We start from the raw sequence: 26456 nt of genomic DNA on the forward strand, positions 1-26456 counted from the left end.
GCAGCGGGCGTGGGGAGGCACTTTTCCTCTGCCCGGCAGCTCTGCGGGACCCCAGTCGGAGCCGGCCCGAGGAGGAGGAGGATCCTAGGACCCAGGTGAGCGAGCCCCGGGAATGCTGCTGTGCATGTGCGGGAGTTGCCTCACCCCGTTCGTATCTAGGGATCCGACATAAGTCGGATCCACGTAAGTCGGGGACTGCCTGTATTCCATTGCCCCAACTGCATCTACTAGTTTTAAACCAGCCCCTCCCTGTTACTCTGGGAACAGAGATCACCTCAGTCTAAGGTTTATATATCTCCCCCTCCACTCCTTTTTTAGTCTTCAGCTCCAACCCTGTTACAAAGGGAGTTCAGATGTAACAAATCCCACAGCACATGTCATTTCGGTATCCAGTGGTAACATCCCATTGAGCATAGAACCCTGCTACATATCTGAGCCAGCCTTATTGGAAGGGGTAAAATTCTTATATATATTTTTAAAACAACACTGCATTGTTAAAGTGATTGTATTTAATATCATGCAAAATCATGCAATATTGTTTTAAAAAAACAAATTAGCCATAAATAGTACTTACCAGAGTATAGGCTAGCTCCAGTATGCAGCAGAGTTCCATACGAGCTGCAAAACCACCAGCAGAGTATAAACTGAGCCCTCTCTCAGAACAAAGGCTGGAGGGTCTCGACATCAGGAGCTGCACAAGAATTAAAAGGTAAGTTTCAAGTCAGTAATATGTTGAATGTGACTTTTACTACTGCTATTTAAGATATTAAACATAACACTTTCCTACTTTTGCTCTCTCCTAGCTAGCACAACAGCTTTTATAAATATTTGCATGCATGTATCCTTTGCAGGCTCTAAGACCCTTCCCAAAACAAACTTCAGAGACAAAGATACACCAAAGCATTTTTGGCAGAGTGATCCTTATTAAGCTGCACTGTCAAGGATCAAAACTGTGATGGTACATGGAGGGGACCTTAGGCTAGCACAAAGATATGGTGTCTCACACGCATAGATAGTCATAAGACCCAGATAGAAGACTACATAGTAAATGCCATGACTTGTACTTTGCCATTTTTATATTTCAGATTACAGGCAGTCCCCGGGTTACGTACAAGATAGGGACTGTAGGTTTGTTCTTAAGTTGAATCTGTATGTAAGTCGGAACAGATTCAGACACTGCTGAAACTGACCGCCAGTTCTGACTTACATAGAGAATCAACTTAAGAACCCCAGGCGTCCCCAAGTCAGCTGCTGCTGAAACTGATCAGCAGCTGATTCCAGGAAGCCGGGGGCAGAGCAACTCTGCCTCGGGCTTCCTGTAGTCAGCGCTGGTCAGTTTCAGCAGAAGCTGACTTGGGGACGCCTGGGGCAGAGCAGCTGGGGTGCTACTGGACCAACCCAGCAGCACCCCATCTGCTCTGCCCCAGACGTCCTGATTCAGCCGCTGCTGAAACTGACCAGCAGCGGCTGAATCAGGACCTGGGGCAGAGCAGCTGGGGTGCTGCCGGGTTGGTCCAGTAGTGCCCACGGGCGCTGCAGGACCAATCGGCAGCGCCCCAGCTGCTCTGCCCCAGAGTCCAAAACAAAAGCCTGGTCTGCGGGGGAGGGGGGGGCACACTAGCTGCGCCCCCCCCCCCCCCCAGCAGACCAGGGACACGGGGAGCAGAGCCGCAGCGGCAGCGGGGTGCCGCGCCTCTGAGGCTTTGCACTGGCAAAGCCTCAGAGGCGAGGGACCCCGCCACGGCTGCGGCTTCAGTCTGGGTGCCTGTGGTCTGCTGGGGACGGCCCCCAGCAGACCACAGGCACCTGGACTGAAGCCGCAGCCACGGGGGGGTCCCGCGCCTCTGAGGCTTTGCCAGAGCAAAGCCTCAGAGGCGCGGGGAACCGCCGCTGCTGCCGCTCCAGTCTGGGTGCCTGTGGTCTGCTGGGGACGGTCCCCAGCAGACCACAGGCACCCTGACTGAAGCCGCAGCCGCGGGGGGGTCCCGCGCCTCTGAGGCTTTGCCAGAGCAAAGCCTCAGAAGCGCGGGAACCCCCGCTGCTGCCGCATGAGACCCGGTGCCTGTGGTCTGCTGGGGACCGTCCCCAGCAGACCACAGGCACCGGGTCTCATGCGGCAGCAGCGGGGGTTCCCGCGCTTCTGAGGCTTTGCTCTGGCAAAGCCTCAGAAGCGCGGGAACCTGCCCACTGCTGCCGCTTGGGTCCCGGTGCCTGTGGTCTGCTGGGGACGGTCCCCAGCAGACCACAGGCACCGGCACCCAAGTGGCAGCAGCAGCGGTTCCCGCGCTTCCGAGGCTTTGCTCTGGCAAAGCCTCAGAAGCGCGGGAACCCGCCCGGTGCCCCTGGTCTGCTGGAGACGGTCTCCAGCAGACCAGGGGCACCGGAGCAGCTTACAAACGGGGCTTTCTCGCCCCGACTTCCGGGGCGAGAAAACTCTGTTCGTAAGTGCGGATCCGACATAAGTCGGATCCGCGTAAGTCGGGGACTGCCTGTACATCATTCTCTAATGAGAAATCATAAGATTAATGTGTAAATTACATATCAGGTCTCTTCTACACCCATCCCATGTGTAAAACAAGATTATGATGTGTCCTTCTATTTGCTAGTACCCTGTACTAAAGAACTAAATGTAATCTGTAACTCCAAATTCCCTGCATGTTTTTCATTAGAGCCAGGGCCTTACAAATTATAAATAATTTTACAATAAGACTGTGATGTTCAAAAATAAATACCTTCATGTGACACAAGTTAAGAGTCACATAAATATAGATTCTCTCAGAAAAATAAAATTACTACTTGATTATTTGTTTTCTAATTAAGCAAGGAAAATAAGTCCACTGTAAAATATTTCTCTGCCAATTTAATGCAATACATGACCAAAATCCATGAAAATGTTGCTTCAACCACTTTAACGATTTACACAATTTCTTAATACAGTTGACTAATAAGATTTTATTATAGCTATTGATGGAATAAATCTAGCAGAGGTGGAAGGTTAACTGGGAATATTATCAAAATGCTTGTAAATTTCAGATAGCTATTGGACGTAATAATTATATGCTAAACTAATTATAACAAAAGCAAAACTTGACATGTACCTAATTACATTTTATTACATCAACATAAAACATTATGTTTTAATACAGAGCACAGCTATAAATGTTTAAGAACTTATTGAGCTGTGTATTTATTTTAAGCAAATGTCTGAGTCTAATCAGGTTAGCAAAAAACCACAGTGGAGTAGGATTTCTTCATTGAAGTTACATTTTATTTACATATGACAGTAAAATTTCAAGACTGCCTAAGTGACTTTGACACTTATGCCCTATTTTCAAAAGGGACTTCAGTTCACAGTAGATTAAAAAAAAAAAAATCAATGATTTTTAAAAATATATATAAATTGGATTTTTATTTAAACCAGATTTAATTTTTAAAAGCAGTAATACGCTTAATTTCTCATTGAAAATGTAACAGTTACATTACATTTCATCACAAACCTGCTACACATACACTTACATTCTCTCAAAAATGCATTATGGCTCTAATCTGTTCAGCCTATTAGCTCTTGCTTCTTGAAAGTTCTGGACTTTCAATTCATGTTTCTCATCAGACTAAAAAGTAACGTGTGCAAACAGACAAGCTGGATAGGATTGTTTGTGTCCTGTGCTTACGTGGTGGTGGATTTTGACCAAGCACAGTAGACGAGTTAGTTAAACATTGTTTTCAAGTCAGAAACACAGTATATAGGAAAGGACAGAGGCAGCATAGAAAGGAACAGTGGAGTGCACTTGAAAGACAAAAAGGAAGACATTCATTACACACAGCTTCCTAGGCTGTGAAGGCTAGGACTATAAGGCTACGTCTTTCCGAAAGGGGCATGTTAATTTCACAGGTCGTAATAGGGAAATCCGCGGGGGATTTAAATATCCCCCGCGGCATTTAAATAAAAACATCCGCCGCTTTTTTCCAGCTTTTGGAAAAGCCGGAAAAGAGCGTCTACACTGGCCCCGATCCTCCGGAAAAAAGCCCTTTTCCGGAGGATCTCTTATTCCTACTTCGAAGTAGGAATAAGAGATCCTCCGGAAAAGGGCTTTTTTCCGGAGGATCGGGGCCAGTGTAGACGCTCTTTTCCGGCTTTTCTAAAATCTGGAAAAAAGCGGCGGACGTTTTTATTTAAATGCCGCGGGGGATATTTAAATCCCCCGCGGATTTCCCTATTACGACCTGTGAAATTAACTTGCCCCTTTCGGAAAAGGGGCCAGTGTAGACGTAGCCTAGCAGTTTAAAGAGAAGCTAGATAATTTCATGGAGATTAGGTCCATAAAAGGCTATTAGCAAGGGGATAGAAATGGTGTCCCTGGCCTCTGTTTGTCAGAGGCTGGAGAAGGATGGCAGGAGACAAATCGCTTGATCATTATCTTCGGTCCACCCTCTCTGGGGCACCTGGTGCTAGCCACTGTTGGCAGAGATTTCTGGGCTAGATGGACCTTTGGTCTGACCCAGTACGGCCATTTTTATGTTCTTATATTCAGAGGGGACCTAACAGGGAATACTTCGAATAAATTTGCTCCCTAGTTAAAAAGGAAAACGTGAGGTGTAAGCAGTGCAAGATGATGATGCAGGACCTAGTTGTAAGGGGAAAAGGACGTATATGAAGATGCCGATATTGCTGAGCGGATCAACTGGTTAGAAACTTAAATAATTCGCACAGCAATACATCATTTTTTAAGACTTGTCTTACAGGACAAGTGTGATTTGGCAAATAAATTTCCCAAGGTGCTTGCTATGTTGGATCTTCCTAGGAGAAAAAAAAAGTTTACCTTACCTAGTCCTTGTGGCTTGTTTTAATTAGTTAATTAGTTTTATCACTCAAATATATAATACAGGAAGCTGCAGTGAGAGAAATTTAGAGTTACCAGTTGCCACAGAGTTTCATTTTGGATTGCATAATACCCCTTATTTTAGGGCATCATGGACGTAGACCATAACGGTGATGCCACATGGGTTAGTCCCTATGGGTATGTCTACACTACAGCGCTAATTTGAACTAACTTAGTTCGAATTAGTTAATTCGAACTAAGCTAATTCGAACTAACACGTCTAGAACTAAAAACTAGTTCGAATTAGCATTTTGCTAATTCGAACTAGCATGTCCACATTAAGTGGACCCTGAACCAGGCTTAAGGATGGCCGGAAGCAGTGCCGGCAGGGCATCAGAGGAGGACTTAGAGCATGGAGATGCTGTCTCAGGCTAGCCCTGGGCTGCGCTTAAAGGGTTCCGACCCCCACCCCGGACAGACAGTTCTCAGGGGTGCCCCGCTTGCAAAGCAGTCCTGGCTTGGAGTGCCCGGACTACCCACACTGGGCACATCACAGCACTCGGCCATCAGACCAGCTGCACTTGCCGCAGGCTGCCATCTGGGGAGAGGGGGCAATTGGGGGGCTGCAGGAGAGCTTCCACCCCCAGAAGCCCGCAGAGCCAGCCCAGTCCTCCCCATCAGGGGCTCATACCCCATTCCTCCCTCACCTCCTTCCACTTACCCTTCCCTAGCCCCTTTCTTGATGTACAAAATAAAGGACAATTGTGTTCAAAAATGGAATCTGTCTTTATTGAACAAAACTGGAGGAGACTGGGAAAAGGAGATGGGAGAGGGGAAGAGAGAGGCTGGGAGAAGGGAGGGCAACTAAAATGATCAGGGGTTGGGAACAGGTCCCATATGAAGAGAGGCTAAAGAGACTGGGACTTTTCAGCTTAGAAAAGAGGAGACGGAGGGGGGACAGGATAGAGGTCTCTAAAAGCAGGAGTTGGGTGGAGAGGGTGCATACAGAAAAGTTCTTCATTCGTTCCCATAAAGAAGGGCTAGAGGACACCAAAGGAAAGGAATGGGTAGCTGGTTTCAAACAAGTAACAGAAAGTTGTTCTTCACAAAGCAAAGAGTCAACCTGTGGAACTCCTTGATGCAGGAGGCTGTGAAGGCTACAACTAGAACAGAGTTTAAAGGGAAGTGAGATCAAGTCACGGAGGCTGGGTCCATGGAGTGGTATTAGCCAGGGGGTAGGAGTGGTGTCCCTGCCCAAGGGTTGTAGAAGGCTGGAGAGGGATGGCACGAGACAAATGGCTTGGTCACTGTCTTCGGTCCATCCCCTCCAGGGTCCCTAGGCTTGGCCGCTGTTGGCAGACAGGCTACTGGGCTAGATGGACCTTTGGACTGGCCCAGGACGGCCATTGTAAGCTCAGGGCTCAGGGTCGGGGGGGTCTCAGTGGACCCCCTTGATTTTCATGCACACCTGCTCCTGGGTGGCCAGGCTGGCAGTTCTCCTGCCCTAGACAGCCACTTTCCTTATTAAATTCGAACTAACGGAGTGCTAGTGTAGCGCCTATGAAAGTTAGTTCGAACTAACTTTGTAGTGTAGACATACCCTATGTTACTTCAACATAGCTCAGCTCTTCCAAGAGAGCCCTATTCTGTACTTGTTTTCTCAAACATGTCAATTACTTCAGTGGGGCTTCCTCCAAAATTAAGTGCACTCAAAGTCTTAGCTTTTTTGTCTTAGCTTTTTTGTTCATTGATTTAAATCAATGATTTTTGGGGGGGGGGGAGGTGATTTAACTCAATGGATTTAAATCGCTTTGATTTAAATCAGTTTACCCTGGTTTAGTCACCTAGGTATTTTTTTAAAATCTGTCCCTAAGTCAGTTTTGCAAAATAGGACAGGCTTGCAAGTAACATAAGCACTTCAGAAAATTTTCAATTCATAGTCAGAGTCTATAAAAAAAATCAAAACTTATTAGTTGGATTATCAAGGGGCTGGCCATTTTTGAGCAAGTCACTCAAATTATTTACTCACCTGATCTCCAGAAAAATTCCAGTAGTCCTGTGGCACCTTAGAGGCTAACAAAAATATATAGTATTATGAGCTTTCATGAGTAAAACCCTCTACATCAGAAAGCTCATGAATATATTTGTTAGTCTCTAAGGTGTTACAGAACTACTTGTTTTTAAAGTTATAGACTAACATGGCTACTCTTTCTTTCCACAGACACTCAGGGCACCAATATTTTTGCGCTAAGCTATAATGCACAAATTGCTTGTGTTTGAATTCTGTGCAAGCTGACAATGATGCCAAATCTCATAATTTTATCATGAATAACTTCATATTTGGTATTTTGTTTCAAGACTCAATTTCTAGAATTAAGCAACTACATGAAAATTGCAGAGGGTACCAACAACAAAAGCCTAAATTGTCTTACTCTCGTGGTTGTGGGAAAAAACCTTGGGGTGGGGGGTGAAGAAGTGTAGGGTTGCCAGATGGCTTCAACAAAAATACCGGACACACTTGACATTACATCACAATCTACATTACATCTTATTTAGAAAATACCGGACATTTATATTTTCTCAATTTGTTTCCCTAACAGAAAGCTCAAATACTGGACTGTCTGGTTTAAATCCGGACACCTGGCAACCCTAGGGGGAAGAGATAAAGGCTTAAACACAAAAAGACAAAAAACGGCAAGTTTATAATTTTTTTAAAAAAAATCTATTTTAAACCAGGATTTATGATTTGAGCCAGTTTTTACTAGCACAGGAGACATAGGACACTAACATTTGGAATGTCTGTGAATCTTCTGTATACTAACATAAATACAACCTAATAAATTGATAGATGATGCCCAGGGTCAAGCACAGAAGCAATTTGGCCCCCTTTTACCAGAGAAAGAATATGTAGAGGAGAGGGGAGATGATTAAGACAAAAAGGGACATGGGACTTGAAATATCAGAAGAAGCAAAAGCACCATCTCAGATATGTACTCCCACCTTGAATCGTCCATCCCTACCTGGCAAAATCCTCCTCCAAACTCTAGGGCAGTGGTTCCCAACCTGGGGTACGTGTCCCCCCCAGGGGGTACGAGAAGCTTGCCAAAGGGGGTACGGTGAATATTTGGTAAACAACTAGATTATCCTAACTGAAATATTCCCAAAGTAGTAGTGTTAGTGACAAAAGTTGTGGATTCTAGAGTCTAGAAATTATTTCCTTTCATATTGAATAGGGTGTACAGGAAGGTTTACTAAAAGCCAAGGGGGTACAGGGACCGAAAAAGGTTGGGAACCCCTGCTCTAGGGCAAGTACTAGCAAAGTTATCCTCTTGTCAAAAGCTTGTCATATGCACCTGTTTATCCCATGACAATACTATGAAAAGTGTTTAGTTTTTCTAAATTAAGGGTGGTTATACTGCACATAGTAGAAAGCAAACCTCCTTGCAGTTGAGAAAACTCAGGACAAGAGGATTCTGCCTTTGTTTATTATATACACATACATATAAATTTACAGAAAATTACAAATGGGAAGAAACTGAAGACTAAAAAGGAGAAAATTGAAAATTTGTGAAAAGGAAAAAGCAAGCAAGGATAGAAAAGAAAGACAGCACAGAAAACATGATTACTTATCACACTCTTATTAGTCTATTTTGTTTTATATACATCTAATAAAAAAAAATCACAAGCCCCACAGTTTTTTGTGGAAAATGCAATTTTAACCCCTTAGCACTCACCACAACTTTCAGCACACACTGACTGTAATGCTGCCCACACATTTGAATGATGCTGCAACCCTATGTGTTGGGCCATAAATGCAACTTGCTGAAATTTGGCCTTAAGTAATAAAACCAAAATCTGAAACTGAACCTGAAAATTTTAACACAAGAAATTCAGTCAAAGCGCGCATGCACACAGACACACGCACGCGCACACACACACACCCCTCTACCTCATTGGATTTCACCAGAAAACATGCCATAGCTGTCATTTTAAGAAGAGCAAAAAGTAGTGACAAAAAGTTCTTGACAATGTGGTAGTAAAAACTGCATCCAACTACTGATCAATTGGGGAGGTAATAAAACAGGTATTTTTCAAAATGCCATGACCCAGTGGCACTCAAATAATTATCTAACTATATCCATGATAAACTTTCAAATGTACATTTTAATTATTTGTTTCAGCTGGAAACTGCAAGGGGTTTATTTTCTTAACTTTAATTTTTCTAAAAATTGTTTACTTTCTTCCAGATGGTAAGATGAAATTACATAAACATTGTCAGCAAGCTGAATCCTCAGATGTATTCATTTCTACTGCAGAACCCTCAAAAATCTGTCTATAATTTTGTTACTAATGTTTGGAAACAGCTGTAGCTGACATGGCTATGTGTTGTATATGTCAGCGTTAAAAGATTAAATATTCTTAACCCCCAATGGAGAGGGTTGAGCTGTTAGTTTGAGCTAACGTAAGATGTGTCAGAACCTGTTACTACAATAGAGATGTCTCATTATATCCCTGATAAACAGAAAGGTCAAAGATGCAGCATTTAGCTTTTTCTCTATAGGTTCTCCCTCCCCCCCCCCCCGTGAGGAAAATCTTAAGATATATAAATAATTTTAACACTATTGCATCGCTCCTGAGAAGGAAAATATTTAATAAGATCACCAATCTGCTACTGAAAACCTTGTGTTAAACAACATACTTTTATATTTTATGCAATTTTAAGAGATGACAGCGGGCAGTTACACAATTTAATTTTTTCAGAAAATCAAAAGCATCTCATACTCTGGTTTTTGAATGTACTGGTACAAATATTGTTATTTGTCAAGCATTAGGAAAAGCAGCATGAGTATGGATGGTAATTCAGAGTTCATATTTATTATTGTAATGCAACACCAAGGCTTCATGGCTTAATATTTTAAGTAGATTAGATAAATTTACCAAGTTATGTTGTTATTATGGGCAACTATTAGAAGAGTGGAGTGCTTAAGACCTTATTTTCATCTCATTGGCTCAACTCCTGCCACTATAAATTTCATAGTATTCTTTTGAAGTGTTTTAAAAGGAAAAAAAACAAAGTGCAGTGTTTGTAACTTTCTTCCTAATATTTCATGAGAATAATTTTTAATTGCTAGATAAGGGCTTGATTCTGTACTTTGAAAGGCAACAGGAGCTTTTCCATTTACATTTATGAGAGCAAAAATCATACTCTAAATGAAGGGTGGAAGAACACATGTCTCCCAGGAAGTGAAAAAATGGGATGGGGAGAACTTGCAAATAAGCAACATACAGCCCTTTATCATATATTAACTTTTATTAATTTTAACAAAAGTTAAAGTTAAAGCTGCCCTCATGATTTCAGCAGACTGTGAGAGCGCATTCGTCTTCGCAACAGACTTCTCCCTATGCGTGTACAGAGCTTTTGAACATGTGCTTCAGTATATTAAATAGAACCTGGATTTTCTTTTATGTTAGCCATTCATTCTTGACTGCTTAGTTTTCAATTTAGTTTTACAGACAATGCAAGGAAAATGCCCACATCTGTCTGGTGTTAAAACAGAGTTAATAGTTAGGAGAGGAAGACAACATACAGCATGCGTGCGCACACGCACACACACACACCAGTTATCTTCAGTTAAATTCCATATCTAAATTTTTATAACCAATAGGACTTCATATTCTTCATCCTGTCACATGGAAATCCAGATTGTGACCTTTGTCCCACCTACGTAATATATTTACATTAGAGTGTGCCAGCAGAGGTGCTGAAGTCAGTGTTCTGGGTCATCACAATGACTATCAATATGAACAGACTGTTCAATGAATTCTACCACTACTTTTCCTACAGATACATGCCGTTTCAGTCAGTGCACTACCCTTGGGAACAGGTTGCCCTGTGGCCAAGTACTGCATGAAGTATTACCACTATGATAAAAAGTGAATCCACCTGAATCTATTTGAAATTCCTGGGTTGGGGAAGAGACTAAAACACATTTGCCAAAACACATCCCAAAAATAGCGTGCAACGTTTTTTGATGCCAGAATACTATTCATTACTGGCATATGCAGAATCACAAATTATATAAATGTAAAGGTTGTGGAAGTGCAGACATCTGATTAGAACCATAAACGCATCTACATTTTTAAATAAAAACCTTGCACATTTTGTAGATAAGCATTTTCTTTGTAAAATATGCTGTGCAATTTTGCAAATCTAGAATCTGCATGCATGATTTAGCCCACTGGTTATTCTAATTATTTTAAATATATAAAAAGAGTTTTTCCTGATATTAAATATTACTATATTTCTAAAGTGAAATGCACAGGTTACACAAAGTAGTCTAAAGATGCAGAGATAAACTTGGGCAAATTCAGCCTGTTTTACAAAGAAAACAGCACACAAAATGACCCCATACTAGAGGGCAGCTGTACAGTTGGCAAAACCATTGTGACACTGCTGTTCAGTCTGGATCACCTTTTGATATCATCTTACTTAAACATGCTTGTTATCTTGACCCAGACCTTGCAGACATGTGCCTACCTTCATACTAGACAACTTAACTAAAATGTCCCTGTTGCTTACACAAGGATGCAGTATCCTAGATATTCTAGACTGATAAGGGCTGATACTGCTACACCTTTCCAATATAATTTAAATTGCAAACACCCTCAATCCAGACTTCTCTTTCAATCTTCAGTTATGAGCATTTTCTGTTAACACTTAGTTCTCAGGCCTGGAAATGCCAGCATCTCACCAAAACCACAGAGACTGTCCCAAGCTATTACAGTCCATATTGATTCCAACAGTCACAATCAAATGGTCCTGAATACAGTATAACCAGTTACTGACAATCCATTTTAATGTAGTTGTTTGGCATAAATTATGAAAATGAAGGCTCCTCCTGCAGCTTATTCTGTATATTACCTTCATTCCCATAGTTCAAGACCAAGCTTCTAACTCAGTCCTTAGTTTACCCACACATCGCAAGACAAGATTCTCCTGCAATTGGAGTTCAATGTGCAAGACTCATCCTTAGCCTAGGCACAGGGAACTCTAAACAGTACCAAATGCAACACAAACCACATTAAATACTTTTCTGTGTAGCCAAATATGTCCACATATTGTCACTTATATTAAGATATCAATAACTTTGAGGAGACTCTTATTTCACGTAACTACATACGGAAAACAGACGACAAAACAACCAGGTGACCACATGCATTAAAAAGACAAAGCAAAGAATGATAGCTTAAACCACACATCAGTTTGAACTGAAAAATTCTATAGAAATGCAAGCTGAGAATCCAAAGGTAGTCTACCTACATATGACCCTCTGGGCAACTCAGAAACCACCAATTCAAATGTCCAAGGAACCTCCTTAAGAGTTGTCAGATGCTGCTTACTGGGTGGGGTGGAAGGGAGATTTAAAAAAAGCTTGGCCTAACTCTTCTGAGTGCTGTTCAAAGAGCAGCACAATAACAAGTATATCGGTGGTTTCTGAACTGTGGTCTCTGGATCACCAGTCATTCAGAGATGTTGGAACAATTTTTATAGTGGTAGTGCTGAGAACCACTGAACCAAACTAAACCCTATACATGATGAAACATCCCTGCACCCCTAGTTTCAGCACTTACTGAGCCATCTGCAAAATATTTGCTGCTAGTACACAGCTCATCTTGTGGCAATGGCTCGTTTCCCTTCTCCTCCGCTGCATTAAAAGACAATTACATATATATTATTTTCCAAATACTTCTTTTCTAAGCAGTTTCTGTAGCTGCCATAGGGATGTTATGAAATTCCAAATCAGAGGGGAGGTGATCCACGAGGGAAGTCAATACTACAAAAAAGGGTTCAGAATGGTAAAAATTTAGTTAAACTGAAAAGGCTAAACAACATATTACTTTTTCCCTAGGGTCAAGCAACTTCTCAAATGTAAAAAACATTATTCAGCTAAAGATTCCCCGAGAAAATTTCTCTCTGGGCAGTAGTAATCAGAGCTGGCATTACACTTACCCAGCCCTCCACTCCTAGTCCAAGGGAAGAAAGGAGACATGCCAGAGGCAGTTTAAGGGCATGGAAGAGCTGAGCTCCACTTAGACCCAATCCAGGGTGACCAGGAACATAAGTTAGAACCTGCCCTAGTTTATGCTTGCGCCAGCCACTCAGCTCTAAATTAGGGAACTGCAATCAGCCAATGGCCAGCCCCCTTCACTACATCCAAGTACAACTCCAATCATTTAGCATCAGGTGCACTAGTTCTATGAACGTTGAGAAGTACAACAGAGGTAATAGTGCTCAGCCTCTCACTTTCACCCCCTCCTAGAGATGGTAGAATAGGTTCTAGATAAACTTTAATTTATAAATATCAAAATGCTAATTTCTCAGTAAAAAAAAGGTAGAACTAGAAATATGCACATTCCTTCTGGATGGCACTCTTTCACTTTTAAAAACTAACTTGAGCTGATCCTAAAATAAACACTGAATTCTCCAGTGCCATATTCCTCTCCCCCCACCAACCAACATTGTCTTAATGAAAAGAGAATCATGTCTAGTTTTCAAGTCATGTTAATTTCTTGAACTTTCACTATCCTGTCAGTGTCTTTGATAATTGCCTCTTTCACAAGCAAATGTCAAAATCCTCACAGGATTTAAATTTTGATGCAATGTGGTTTTGTTGGGCGGATAAAGGAGATACTAGAAACACTTTAGAGAAGTTAGCTTTTTTTGTTTTTTGAAAATGAGTTGAGCATCACTCTGCTTATTTGTGACAGGCTTTTAAAAAAAAATTGCAAAAGCATAGATAAAAAGGGATCTGAGAATTGCCCTCGTATTCTTTAAGGTGAGAAGTTACTCATCTGCAAAGAGTAAAACAACTTGTGACTAGGGATGTTAAATACTGGTTAACTGAATAGTCAATTAACCTCATGAATTCTTACTGGTTACTCAACTATTCTATAGTCTCCAAGGGTGGGGCCAGCAGCCAGTTTGCTTTGGCCACACTCCTGAGGAGGCTTCTGCAACTCCATGTTGCTGCCTCTATCAGAGGCAGCAGCACAGGATGCCAGGCAGGAGCTGATCCACAAGGGGAGCCAGTTTAAAAAAAAAAAAAAAACGGTTGTCTGTTGCCCCACGCTGCTGCCTTTGATACAGAGGCAACAGCACAAGGCAGCATCAGCCCATGTCCAGTGAAGGAGGAGGCTGAGCTCCCGGACCCAACATGAGCAGGAACTGAGCTGGGATGCCTACTTGCCTGGCTCCTAATACACTTTAAATGCAAAGCCACAGCGGGGGAAGGTCCCAGACCCGTCATAAGCCAGGACTGAGCCAGGCTGCTAAAAAATTTACTGGCCGGAGGAGAAAAATGTGCATAGTCCATAGCATTAACTGATAAGCTTTTGCTTATTGGTTAATCGATTATGCTATTACATCCCTATTTGTGACCATCAAAGAGAAGACCCACTAGAGTAGTCTGCACACTACTTGGAAAACTGCATAGCTAGAGCCAAGAGGGTCATCGCATCACTACTGCAATGGATATGGACAAGGCTGCACAATCAGCTACTTTCAAGCACCCAGAGAGGTCTTTGCAAAAAGATGACTCACATACAAAGCCCTTAAATCATTCCTTAACTTCTTCACTTAAATTAAGAGGAAAGGTTCAACATTCCTTTTAGACAAGGCTATGTTTAATGGGTATATACAAGATAAAGCCAACTCTGGTTACTCCTCCTCTAACCTATAAGTGATACGAGAGGGGGAGAAGTAGTTGAATAAGGAGTGAGGCAACACCTACAAGGAAAGTTCAAACATTAAGTATTTGTTACTTGCATATTTTTATAAATATATTCATAATTTAACTTAATCAGATGTACCTTATTATTCCAAAAACAGGTATCAATTAGTTGCAACTTCAGATTCTCCTCAACCCAGTAAAGGGAGCCAACATAGGCTTTGCACAGGATTTTTTCTTTTAAAGGAAGTATCGAAGCCTCTCACATGACAGGCATCAAATTTTGCTTCCCTACCAACAATATAAATCATGCCTATTATTATTGGTGCTACCTCATATAAGATTAACATTTTATAAGGATAACTGCAATTTTTCTCTTTATATTTCCTAAACAAAGCAAGCATGTGTTACTATTTTCTTGTTTCGCCCATTTCTGTTTTAGTCTAGGATCTAAAGACTCCAGAAAATCAGGCTTCTGACTAAATCACACTTACTTTACAGGAAAACCAAGGTTGTAAACCCAGGACAATTAATAATTTAATCCTTCAATTTCCTGGACCTTCTCTGAACAATGTTTAATTCATTTGCAGTATAGTTTGCGATATGCTGGATTACTTGTTTGGATTTATTTATTTTGTATGTCACTGGGCTAGGTTATGATTTTTCATATTTTTGGATAGCTTTTTGCATGCAGAGGTGTAAATAAAATAGTAAAAACATTTTTCTTTGTGGTACCATACTACTTCAGTGTTAGAATTACAATCCAACTACTATGGGTGTACCTCTAAGATACCCAGAGTGTTTCAATATTTGCAGAAATCATTCAGAAATATAGGCATGTATAGGAATGTTTATTTCAATAATGTATAGTAATTGGGATATATATTATACACACAGTTTTGATTTGGAGTTTGTTGGGCAATATGACCAGTTGCTTGGCAGAACCCAGATAAAAATTCAGAAGTTCACTGAGCAAAACACCATTGTCTTAATGTAGGATTAACAATAATATTACAGCTACAACGTTTAATAATCTAATATTTTAAATTGGTTCTCAAAGTCCACAAAAACATAAAAATCAAGTTCCAGCTAAAGTAACTTGGTGTAAAAATAATCAAGATCACCACCCCAACAAGTGTCAGAGCGGTCACCGTGTTAATCTGTATCTGCAAAAACAAGTGGGAATCCTGTGGCATTTTAAAGACTTAGGGTGCCATTGTTAGAGTGGTATTATGTTTATAATGTAATGTAACTGTTGTTAATAGGATGTAGGTAACGTGCACACTTAAAGGAGTGGTTGATGCCATCAGTAAGTAAAAACAAAATGAAGTTTTGGAAAACAAAATGGAGTTTCTGAAAAGTCAGTTAAACTTTTCCCACCTTGAGTGTCTGCACTCAATACCAAAATTATACTAGGCACACAAGGTCCTTTGCACCCAGCCCAGAATTGTGCACACCGCCCTACACAAGTTTACCTGCCAAAGGTTCTAAAAGGAAAAATAGCACCCAGGCGTGAGTGGTCAGTGTTCCGGTCTGAGTCTGTGAAGGCAGCACAGCGCCACAGAGGGAAAAGGCAGAGGGATCATTCACAACTGTGGTGGGTTCCCATACCATGCTGTGGCGGAGGCTCAGCACTGGTGATCTGGGATACACCAAGCAGAGGTGTTTGATCTCTACCTGCCTCGGACCATCACGTCGTCACCATCTCTGAAACACTCCGTTGTGGTGAAGGCCCAACGAGAATCATCCCAGAACTGCGAGGGATCACTTGAGGGCTAACCTGAGCCCAAAGGTAGAAGGTCGCAAGCAGCAGTACCACCATTGACAACACAGAGACTGTTGTAACATACAAATACCTTACCTGTACTGGGGTCTTTCTGTCTTCCTTCTCTTCTGTTTTGGGGTGGGGGTTGGATTTATTGGTTGTTCTTTGTTCTTGTTCATGCACTTGTCAAATTAAAGTCTACAATATATTAGTGAACTCTAATCTGGACTCCAAGCATGGGGGGGGGGGGGGAGGAGGGAGAAATCACCGGTGATCAGATACAGTGTCAAGGGCCTCCCTTCTGGTAACCAGAGCATTTAACATCAATCAATCAGATCCCTTATCCTAAATTAATTCAAAAGATTATGCTTGTTACTTCGTGATATGCATCTGACGAAGTGGGTCTTTGCCCACGAAAGCTTATGCTCCTACACTTCAGTTAGTCTATAAGGTGCTACAGGACTCCTCGTCGCTTTTGCAGATTCAGACTAACACGGCTACCCCTCTGATACTTATGCTTGTTACTGAGACTCTGGGGGTAACACCATCTACACTGCAGTGCTATTTCGGGATACCGGGGTATCCCAAAATAGCTCTCTCGCATCTTCACGACAAGTCCATTATTTCAGGCTCTCTACTCCGATGTTCCTGTAAAGCTCATTTTACGAGGAGCATTTATTTTGAAATTTGGCAGTGTGTAGACAGAGCCATATGACAAAATAAGATATTTCAAAATAGCATTAAAATTATATACACAATTTGCATAGCTCAAATTGCATATCTTATTTCAAGTTATGGTGCTGTGTAGATGCACCCTGAGTTATTTGGGCATAAGCTTTCATAGGCAAAGACCCACTTTACCAGATACTTGGAGAAGAAATTACAGAGGCCAGTATAAATATACTACATCCAAAAAAAAAAAAAATACGAGTCACCTTATCAAGTGTAGAACTAGTACTAATTAGGCCAATTAGTCAAGGTGCATGTGACCCGCTCCCAATCGTTGAGAAGGAGATGTGAATATCAAGACAGGGAAAATTGCTTTTTTAGTGAGCCCACCATTCTTAGTCCCTATTCAAACCCAGATTAAGAGTGTCAAATTTTCAAATTAATTGCACCTTTGCAGTTTCTCTTTAAGTCTGTTTTTGAAGTTTTGAAGGATGGCCACTTATAAATCTTACAGGGAAATAGAAGTATTTTTCTGGTATTTGTATGTTACCATTCTTGATGTATCGTTTGTGTTCATTCTTTTATGTAGGGACAGTCCAATTTTGCCAATGTATGTGGCAGAGGAGCATTGCTGGCACATGATAACATATATTATATTAATAGATGGGCAAGAGAATGAGCTCTTAATAGTGTGCCAGATGTGCTTAGTCCCTATCGTGGTGTCGCTTGAGTAGATACGCAGGAAGAGTTGGCAACAGTGTTTGTTGAAGGGATTGGTTCTGGGATTAGTGTTTCTGTGGAGTGTAGTTGCTGGTGAGAATTTGCTGCAGGTTTGAGGGTTGTCTGTAAGCGAGGATAGGCCTGTCTCCTAAGCTCTATGAGAGCAAGGGGTCATTTTCCAGGATAGATTGTTGATGTGCTGGGAAAGATTTTAGCTGGGGGCTGTAGGTGATAGCCAGTGGCATTCTATTATTTTCCTTGTTGGGCCTATCCTGTAGTAGGTGGCTTCTAGGGTATCCATTTGGCTCTGTCAAATCTATTTCCTACATTGGAAGGAAACCTTGTTACTATTTGTGTATTTGCCCTTATAGAATTAGTGATATACTGGTGTTTTATTTAGAAATGGAGAAAGGAATTAAGTTGACAAATGCTATAATATCAAGACCCACAATGCTGTATAGGACAGAAACATACTTTTATAAGAATCCATCAATAAGACAAGACCTCGGAGGAGACCGAAACCAAACCCAGCTCTCAGCACCATGTAGCTTACAGTATCTTTCCTCCTTTGCAATAGTCTTCATGTCTTCACAGTTTGTTCAGGGGCTAGTTACATGCAGACTCACAAGCTCCCATGTTTGTACCATGTGGAAGCAGCAAAAGAAAACAGGCTTCACTGTAAGCCTCCAAATGATGAGCTGGATGGAGTAATTGTGCTCTGGAGTCAGTGGCAGCAGCCCAATAGAAGGACTCCCTTTGGTATACTCGTACCATATTCCAAGCCATACAATCTCCTCCAAAAATTGACATTACCAAGCTTGGAGAAGATGAATCAAACCACGGACAGCACTGAGTTTATTGCTTGAACTAATGGTATCAACATATGTACTGGAAAACAATATGAACCTAAAATGGACATATTGTAAAGAGCATGGATGAAAGTACAATCTTCAGCTATTAGATAATTAATATAACCATATCACCTTCAACAAGAAGTCCCGTGACACCTTATAGACTAACAGATATATTGGAGCATAAGCTTTTGTGGGCACAGACCCACTTCGTCAGATGCCTATAGTGGAAATTCCAGAGGCAGGCATAAATGTATAAACCCTTTATACCTGCCTCTGGAATTTCCACTACACGCATCTGACGAAGTGGGCCCACAAAACCTTATGCTCCAGTAAATGTTAGTCTATAAGGTGCCACGGCACTTCTCATTGTTTATGCAGATTCAGACTAACACGGCTACCCTCTGATACATATCACCTTCAGTAACCTGGGAGAAAGTATATCTTCTAATCAATAACTGGGAGAGAAGGGGGAGTGGCTACTCATACTAAAAGTGAAACCGATACAATGTCATATCAATTTCTGCACATAGTATACACATATAGCACAATTCAGAATTAGGGAAGGCCATACAGCTAATCAAGGATTAGATGTTACTGATTGGTATTTTAAAGACAGCTTTTAAAATAACAAGAGCAGCAACTTTTTTTAGTTTGCATTAAAGTGTCACTCGCTCTGTGACATTGCACTCTAAGACTCATCTAGCTAAGATTACATAATGGCACCTCCTTGTCTATGTTCAATCCAGATGAGGATTTATTTTGGCATTTGACAGATATCCATTCAGTAGGTCTCTTGAAAGATAATGTCTACAATAAACCCATCAATGTAACTCCCTTGGTAATATGTCATGCAACATGGGAAATTCTACTGATGGCCTGTTACTTTGAAAAGGTGAACGATGAGGTGGACTAGGCTCTGAGGTCCCCTGATAAAGGCCTTCTGGTCCTGACAGACCTTTCCTGAGAAAAAAAGGCAGTAGAGCGGTCCTCCAAGCAGGCTAAAATTGGCTACAGGGGCCAGGAAGCCAATCAGGGGCCAGGAAGGCTCTGTAAAACAGAACAGCTATGAGTTGCTCTACAGCACTCAAGGACTAAAGACTGGCTAGATGGAAAAGTAACAGTGCCAGCAAAAGCTCAGCATGGAAAGCTCTGGCAAACAAGTCAGGGCCCTGAGGTGGTGGCATGGGGCCATGGGGAAATGGCCCATGGGATTAGAACAGCCATGGTTAACCTTGAGGGGGCCATTTAGGGATCTGGGGAAAATCTGTCAGGGATGGTACTTGGTCCTGCTGTGAGGGCAGGGGACTGGACTTGACCTCTCAATGTCTCTTCCAGTTCAGTAAGATGGTATATCTCCATATATATATTATATTATTAACCAGCTATATCCACAACTGTCAGTGACTCAGCATGGTCCATGGTAGGCGAAGTGTTTGGTAGCAAAATGTAATTTTAGCAAGTTTCAGCATCAGGCCCTTAACCTATACCATATCATATGCAGATGACAGGTTAAAAAAAAAAATCAACCACAACCAACCAGTATTTTTTTTTCATAGCCAGACTCACTGAGTTGTGGCCAAGTTCCAGAACTCACAACTATATTGTGGACAGAAGTATGCCTGTTTGCCATTCCAAAGCCTGAAAAGCCCCTGATGAAGAGGGAAGCCATAAGCTAGTCTCTCTCTTCTGTACGACTGATATACTTCTTGAACATATCCTCCCCCTAAAAATACTCCCTTTTATTGAGCCAGTTAACTTTGTCAGTTACCCTTGCCTCATGTCCTTAAGGTAGAAGAGTACAACACGACTAGTCACTGGAGTCCTTTGGAGTCAAGATTATGAAAGACTTCTGGCAGTACAACAACTGGGCCTGTAGCCTTCTCTTTTTTCAATCACAACAAGTCCCTTTACTTTCTTAATGCTAACAGTGGAAGGTTCTCCTCAGGGGACTGAAAGTGTTTGGCAGAATACACTCTTTTTGAATGTTTATCAAGCAGACCCTTTATGTTCTCCACTACTGTGGGGACTATTGTGTTTGGCTGGATTTTTGGTGGCTGGCTCTCAGTGGCCTCAAGATGCAGTTTATTTTAGTTCATAATTGTAAATCTTGTGCAGATATCCAGTCCATGAGATCTTTGCCATTCATTTCATTTGTTTTATAGCCCCACATCGTTTGTTGGCCTATTAATATAACCTTGATAGAAGCATAGAATAGGAGTTCTGAGTAGTGCTCATATTGGCCATCATGTGCTAGGGCACAGAAACTGAACTCATAACTTTTGGGGAAGTGGAATTAGAGTACAAGGAGGAATTTTGTCCATAATGATGGTATCAGACAACTACTGAAACATGATCTAGCACCTGCTTTTAGAAAGATTTAGGGTACATCTAGACTACATGCCTCTGTCGTCAGAGGCATGTAGATTAGGCTACCAGACATAGTAAAATGAAGCGGCGATTTAAATAATTGCCACTTCATTTAAATTTACATGGCTGCCATGCTGAGCCAACAAACAGCTGATCAGCTGTTTATCGGCTCAGCGCGATAGTCTGGACGCGCGGGTGTCGATATCAAAGGTATTTGTCAACCACCCAGGTAAGCCTAGATAGAATAAGCAGCCACAAGAGTGCCTGGCAACGTATTGACTTATATGAGAAGAGGGTGAAATCATAAATATACTTGTCTATGGAAGGACACCTGAACTTTGGTTAGGGAAGGAAATGCATATTCATATATTTAATTGTATTAGACATAGGGATGCTAAACTTAGTTTAATCAACTAGTCGACTAGTTGATGGATTTTTCATTGACTAGTCGATAAGCAGGGGAGCCATAGTGGAATTCACTCCCAGCCCAGGAGCAAACCCCACGCTGGCTCTGCCTTTAAACGTATTAAGATCCTACTGACTCTTAATAAATTTAAGATCGCAGGAGGGATCCAGCAAAAGCCAGGAATCAGCTGGCTCGCACAAGGTCCCCCTGCTGCGCTTCTGATTTTTAATTGTATTAAGAGCCGGCAAAAAAAGCAGAAGTAGTGTCTGGGACTGGGCACAAGCTGGGAATCATTTGATTCCTGGCTCACATCTGGTCCCTGCTAGCCCCCGTGGGAACAGTGCTGGGGCCCACTGGTTCCTGTTCTCCCCCTTGCTGCCTCTTATAGAGGCAGCAAAGGGAAGGGGGGAGCAACTAGTTGAAAGACTAGTTGCTTACATTCCTAATTAGACATGGTAAAGTCAGCATAACACATTATAAAAGCAGCATCCCCAGGCAATAAGGGTACGTCTAGACTGTAGGATTTTTCTGGGATACTGCCAACCAGTGCTTTTTTTGTGATGGTACTGTCCAGTATGCAGTACCGGCACCTCTAGTCAGAGCTCAACAACTTATCCCCTGGAGTACCGGCACTTTTTTTTTTTTTTTAAACCACACACAGAAAAAAGCACTGCCGCCAACCAAAGTGGGGTCACCCAATGCCAGCTTGGTGATGGATGGACCTGGCACCCTTGGAACAAAGGATGGTATCCCAGAAAAACTCCGTCATGTCCAAGGAACGCGTTTGCTCTTCGGCTTTTTTCCCTGCCTCTCCCTTTCATGTAAACCTGTAACCACTGAAATTTTCAGAGATTACACATTTACCTGAATACATGCATCTATCTTACTCAGAGCATGACAAATGTAAAAGAGTTCCTACAGTGGAAGTACTGCACCTTCGCACATTGGGGTTCCCAAATAAATAATTGTGGGCCTGATCTTAGAACAAGAACTAGTCTACCCTTAAAAGTGATATCTGGGAATTGTTATTTGTTATCTATATGCTACACAAGTTTTCTTCTGACAAACGTTCAACAAAGATGTTACATTTATTATGGTTTAGGTAATTATACTTTGACATGAATGACTGGTTTGCTATTCTACACTGTAGTATTACAAAGGCTTTGGTAACCATAAAGATCAAGGCACTTATAGAATAACTTTTGCTTTGTGTTGTCTCCTGCACTCATTGACTGCTTCCACAACCAAGAAAATCAGTGACTGACGTGGAAATAAAGATTACAAAACTTAAGCTTGACATAGTATTTCTTGTCAACATATCTGCAAGTCAGGAGTGCTGTAGCTAGAAATTAACCAGATAGTCCTAGCCAGCTTCAAAACTGCCTTGTTAATTGGAAGTACCATGCATGCTGAAGCAGAGATGTGTAAAACATACAGGCATTTATGATTCAAGTCCAGATACTTCTTAAGAGTCCAGAAGTATATCCACTATTTGCTTCATCAATATCTGGAATTACCTGAAGTCATCTGCAATTACAGCCTGAACAGGTAATGACTATTATTCACTCAGGCTACGTCTACATTGCACTCTCTTGTGCAAGAACATATGCAAATAAGCAGCCATTTTTGCACAGAGGGCTTTTGTGCAAGAAGGAGCAGTCTACACTGCGCCTTCTTGCACAAGAGCCCTTTGCGCAAAATGGCGGCTCATTAAGTATGCAAATGAGACATGGTGATATTCATCGCCACGCCTCATCTGCATATGTTCTTGCATAAGACAGCACGATGTAGATGTAGCCTCAAGGTTTTACTTCCTTATCAGGCCTTATATCTTGTTCTTTGTAAATCAACTCTACCGATTATGGTTGGTGAAGCAGAAACTATGGTACAGGAAAAAGAATGACACCTTTTATGCCCCTTGTCCTTGTCCTCTACCTTGTCGATGGTATAGTACCCATAGATACTTAGATGCACCATACATCATAGAAAAAAAGATAGCTACAGTTTGCCACCCTAGCTGGACAGAAGTCCCCTCTTCTCTCCAAATGCACAGAAGAGGAATATCCCACAGAATAATCGCAAAACCCTGTGAAAAGTCTGAGTCAGAATCTTCTTCAAAATATTCCATGAGAAACAATAGTGCTCTCCCTGGATAATAGCCAGAAAATCAAGTAGAATTGATGAGAAAAGTGCTTCTCGTGACCCAGAGGATCTCAGTACCAAAGGATGTATGGAAGCAGGTAGTAGAAGACACTGTAGTTCATTGGGTACAAACAGATTCTTGAATATTAGAACTTGGCAATACAGGAGCAATAATGGAAACTGACACTGGTACCTGGTTAGTATAGGACATAAGATGCATAATTTAGTGGGTACAAAATGAGGCACCAAAGAAGGCACTTTGAGGGTACCAAGGAAGGAAGCAGCTGGTGTCTAAATCTTAATTGTAGAATGTCTGCTGAAAAGACAATCACCTATAGCAAAGGAGGTTATCAATGCCTTTTTTGAAAGATGCATGGCTCTTAGAAGCATTAGACACCATTGTAGTACCAGGTGCATTTGGAACCTCAGTAGCTCTCCTTTTGGGATCAGAAATCTCTTCCGGTGACCAAGACCTCATTAAGGAGAGTTCTCACGCATGCTCATCTTATTTATTAATTACAAATGAATTTTTGAACTTCAATTGCAAGGATATCTATTCTGCAGCTATAGAGCTCTCATCCCCCAAAGTGTAGATCTCTCATCCCCCAAAGCTTTGGTGAGCAGGACCTCAAGGACAACAGGATAGCAGTCATCTTATCCTGCATAGCTCTCAGTGACTGATCCAGAGGTGGACTGGGCACTACATACAGATGAGCTCAGAGCTCTGACTGGAAGTTTGTCTTGGGGATTGCTCCATTATGAGGAGTTTTAATTTTATATCCCTGTTCTTAACGGTTCAGCTTTTAAATGAACAGCAGATTTTACAGATGGCATCCCACAAGCACTTTAGCTATGGACACGCTGTGTTTAAGATAGGAAAAAAATCAAAGTTTAAAGTCCTGGGATCCCAGTAAGAGTTTAAAAACACAAACAAGGAAGATAGAAACAACATCTATCTATCTAATAAGCCCAGTCAAGAGGGAGCCCATGATGCTTCATCTAAGAATGAAGGAATCTGAGGCATGTTTGCTTGTGCTCTGTGAATATCTTTGCCACAGGGCATGAGGATGCATAGAGCAAGAGCCAGACAGGGACTACTTCCAAAAATGGTTGATCAAAGGCAAAAGGGATGCAGTACACTTGAAGGGGAGCACCTATAGGAACATTCCTCAAAGAACATGCTTAAACACACACACTTAGGGTGTGTCTAGACTACCTAGTTTTGTCGACAAAAGTGGACTTTTGTCGACAAAACTATACCAGCGTCTACACTACCGCTGAGTTCTGTCGGCATAACGTCGACAGAACTCAGCAGTTTTGTCGACGCTGGTATACCTCATTTTACGAGGCATAACACCTTCTGTCGACAGAAGAACTCTGTCGACAGAAGGTGTTATTGCCTGTAACATTGCGTCCAGACTACGAGTTCTGTCGACAAAGCAGTTTGCTTTGTCGACAGAACTCAATGTGTCTGGACGCTCTTTGTCGACGGAAGTTTTGTCGACAGTATCGGTCGACAAAACTTCTGTCGACAAAACGCGGTAGTCTAGACGTACCCTTAGTCCTCAGGACTGTTTTCACTGAAGTCAATGGCAAGAGTCTCCCATCATCATTTACTGGAGTTAGACTGGGTACTAATGTAAAATCATCAACAACTATTGTTAATTATAACTGTTCTTCATACACAGCCAGTATGTGTTGTTCCCAAAAAAGTCAATTATATGGAAAGTTTGAAAGAGCAATAATGGCTCTTTTTTAAACTACATGGAGGCAAAGAAATTGAATACAAGAGAATGTAAAGCAAGGCCTTCTTTCCATGACCTTGTAGCTAAACAGTTTGACATTATCTTCAGTCTTTGTAGAAATATTCATCATTCCCTTTAAAATAGACTAGAAATTTGGCTGCCATGTAGCCAGGCTACAGAAATTGACTTGCTGGGTGGCTCTGGACAATAAAAGAATCCTAGAATACTATAAGTGGAAGGAACCTCAAGTCCAGTCCCCTGCCCTCCCAGCAGGACCAAGCCCTCCCAGCAGGACCAAGCATCATCTAGATCAGGAGTGGGCAAAGGGGCTCCGCAGGCCAGATCCAGCTTGCGGACACCCTGCCACTCACCTGTCCTGAGGCCAATCAGGGCCTGGGGGCAAGAGGGGCACGTGAAGTTTCTCACTCCCTTCCCCCCACCCTGCAAGCACCGCACGCCCCTCGCAGGGCAGGAGCAAGACTCTTTGCATGCTCTTTCCACCCTCAATCTCTGATTGGCCTGGGGGTGGAGGAGTGCGTAAAGTCTCCTCCCACCCTGCAAGGGGCATGCAGCACTTTCACTCCAAGCACTGCATGCCCCATGCAAGGTAGGGTAGAGATTTCATGTGCTCCTCCCACCCCCAGGCCCTGATTGGCAAAGTCTCCTCCTGCCCTGCAAGGAGGCAGTTACCTAGAGGGAACCACCAGCTGTTCAGAACTGCTGGCGGTTCTCTCTAGGCAGGGAGGGTGGAGCAAGAGACTTCACATGCTCCCCCAGGGCTCAATCAGGGCCTGTGGGAGGGGGAGCACAGACATGCCCTGGACCTGGCCCTTCCGGGGCAGCCCTGGCCCTTCGGGGGCAGCCCTGGCCCTTCGGGGGCAGCCCTGGCCCTTCGGGGGCAGCCCTGGGACACTTCAAAAATTAGTCAAGTAGCCCCGTCTAAAATTGTTGCCCACCCCAATCTAGATCATCCCTGACAGGTGTCTGTCTAACCTGCTCAAATATCTCCCATGACTGAGATTGCACAGCCTCCCCATCCACAATTCCAATGTTTAACCACCCTGCCAGTTAGGAAATCTTTCCTAAGATCCAACCTAAACCTCCCTTGCTGCAATTTAAGCCCATTGCTTATTGTCCTATCCTCAGAGGTCAAGAACAATTTTTCTTCCCTCCTCCTTGTAACACCCTTTAGATACCTAAAAACTGCTATCATGTCCCCCCTCAGTCTTCTCTTTTCCAA

The 26456-nt window shown here is 42.3% G+C and overlaps 1 protein-coding gene across 4 annotated transcripts in view; it reads right to left on the reverse strand.

Moving 5' to 3' along the window:
* The window catches only part of TENM3 (teneurin transmembrane protein 3), a 2279325-nt gene that overhangs the window by 586732 nt on the left and 1666137 nt on the right, over nucleotides 1–26456 (reverse strand). For 3 of the 4 annotated variants that reach the window (XM_075930245.2, XM_075930244.2, XM_075930247.2), the window contains one exon: nucleotides 575–691. The exons of the other annotated variant lie outside the window; for it this stretch is intronic. The gene's annotated coding sequence lies outside the window, so the exon portion shown is untranslated. The remainder of the gene's footprint in view (nucleotides 1–574; nucleotides 692–26456) is intronic. 4 annotated transcript variants of the gene reach the window in all.

Source organism: Pelodiscus sinensis, chromosome 4 (genome assembly GCF_052426305.1).
Source record: "Pelodiscus sinensis isolate ZL-2025 chromosome 4, ASM5242630v1, whole genome shotgun sequence".
NCBI classification, from domain to species: Eukaryota; Metazoa; Chordata; order Testudines; family Trionychidae; genus Pelodiscus; species Pelodiscus sinensis.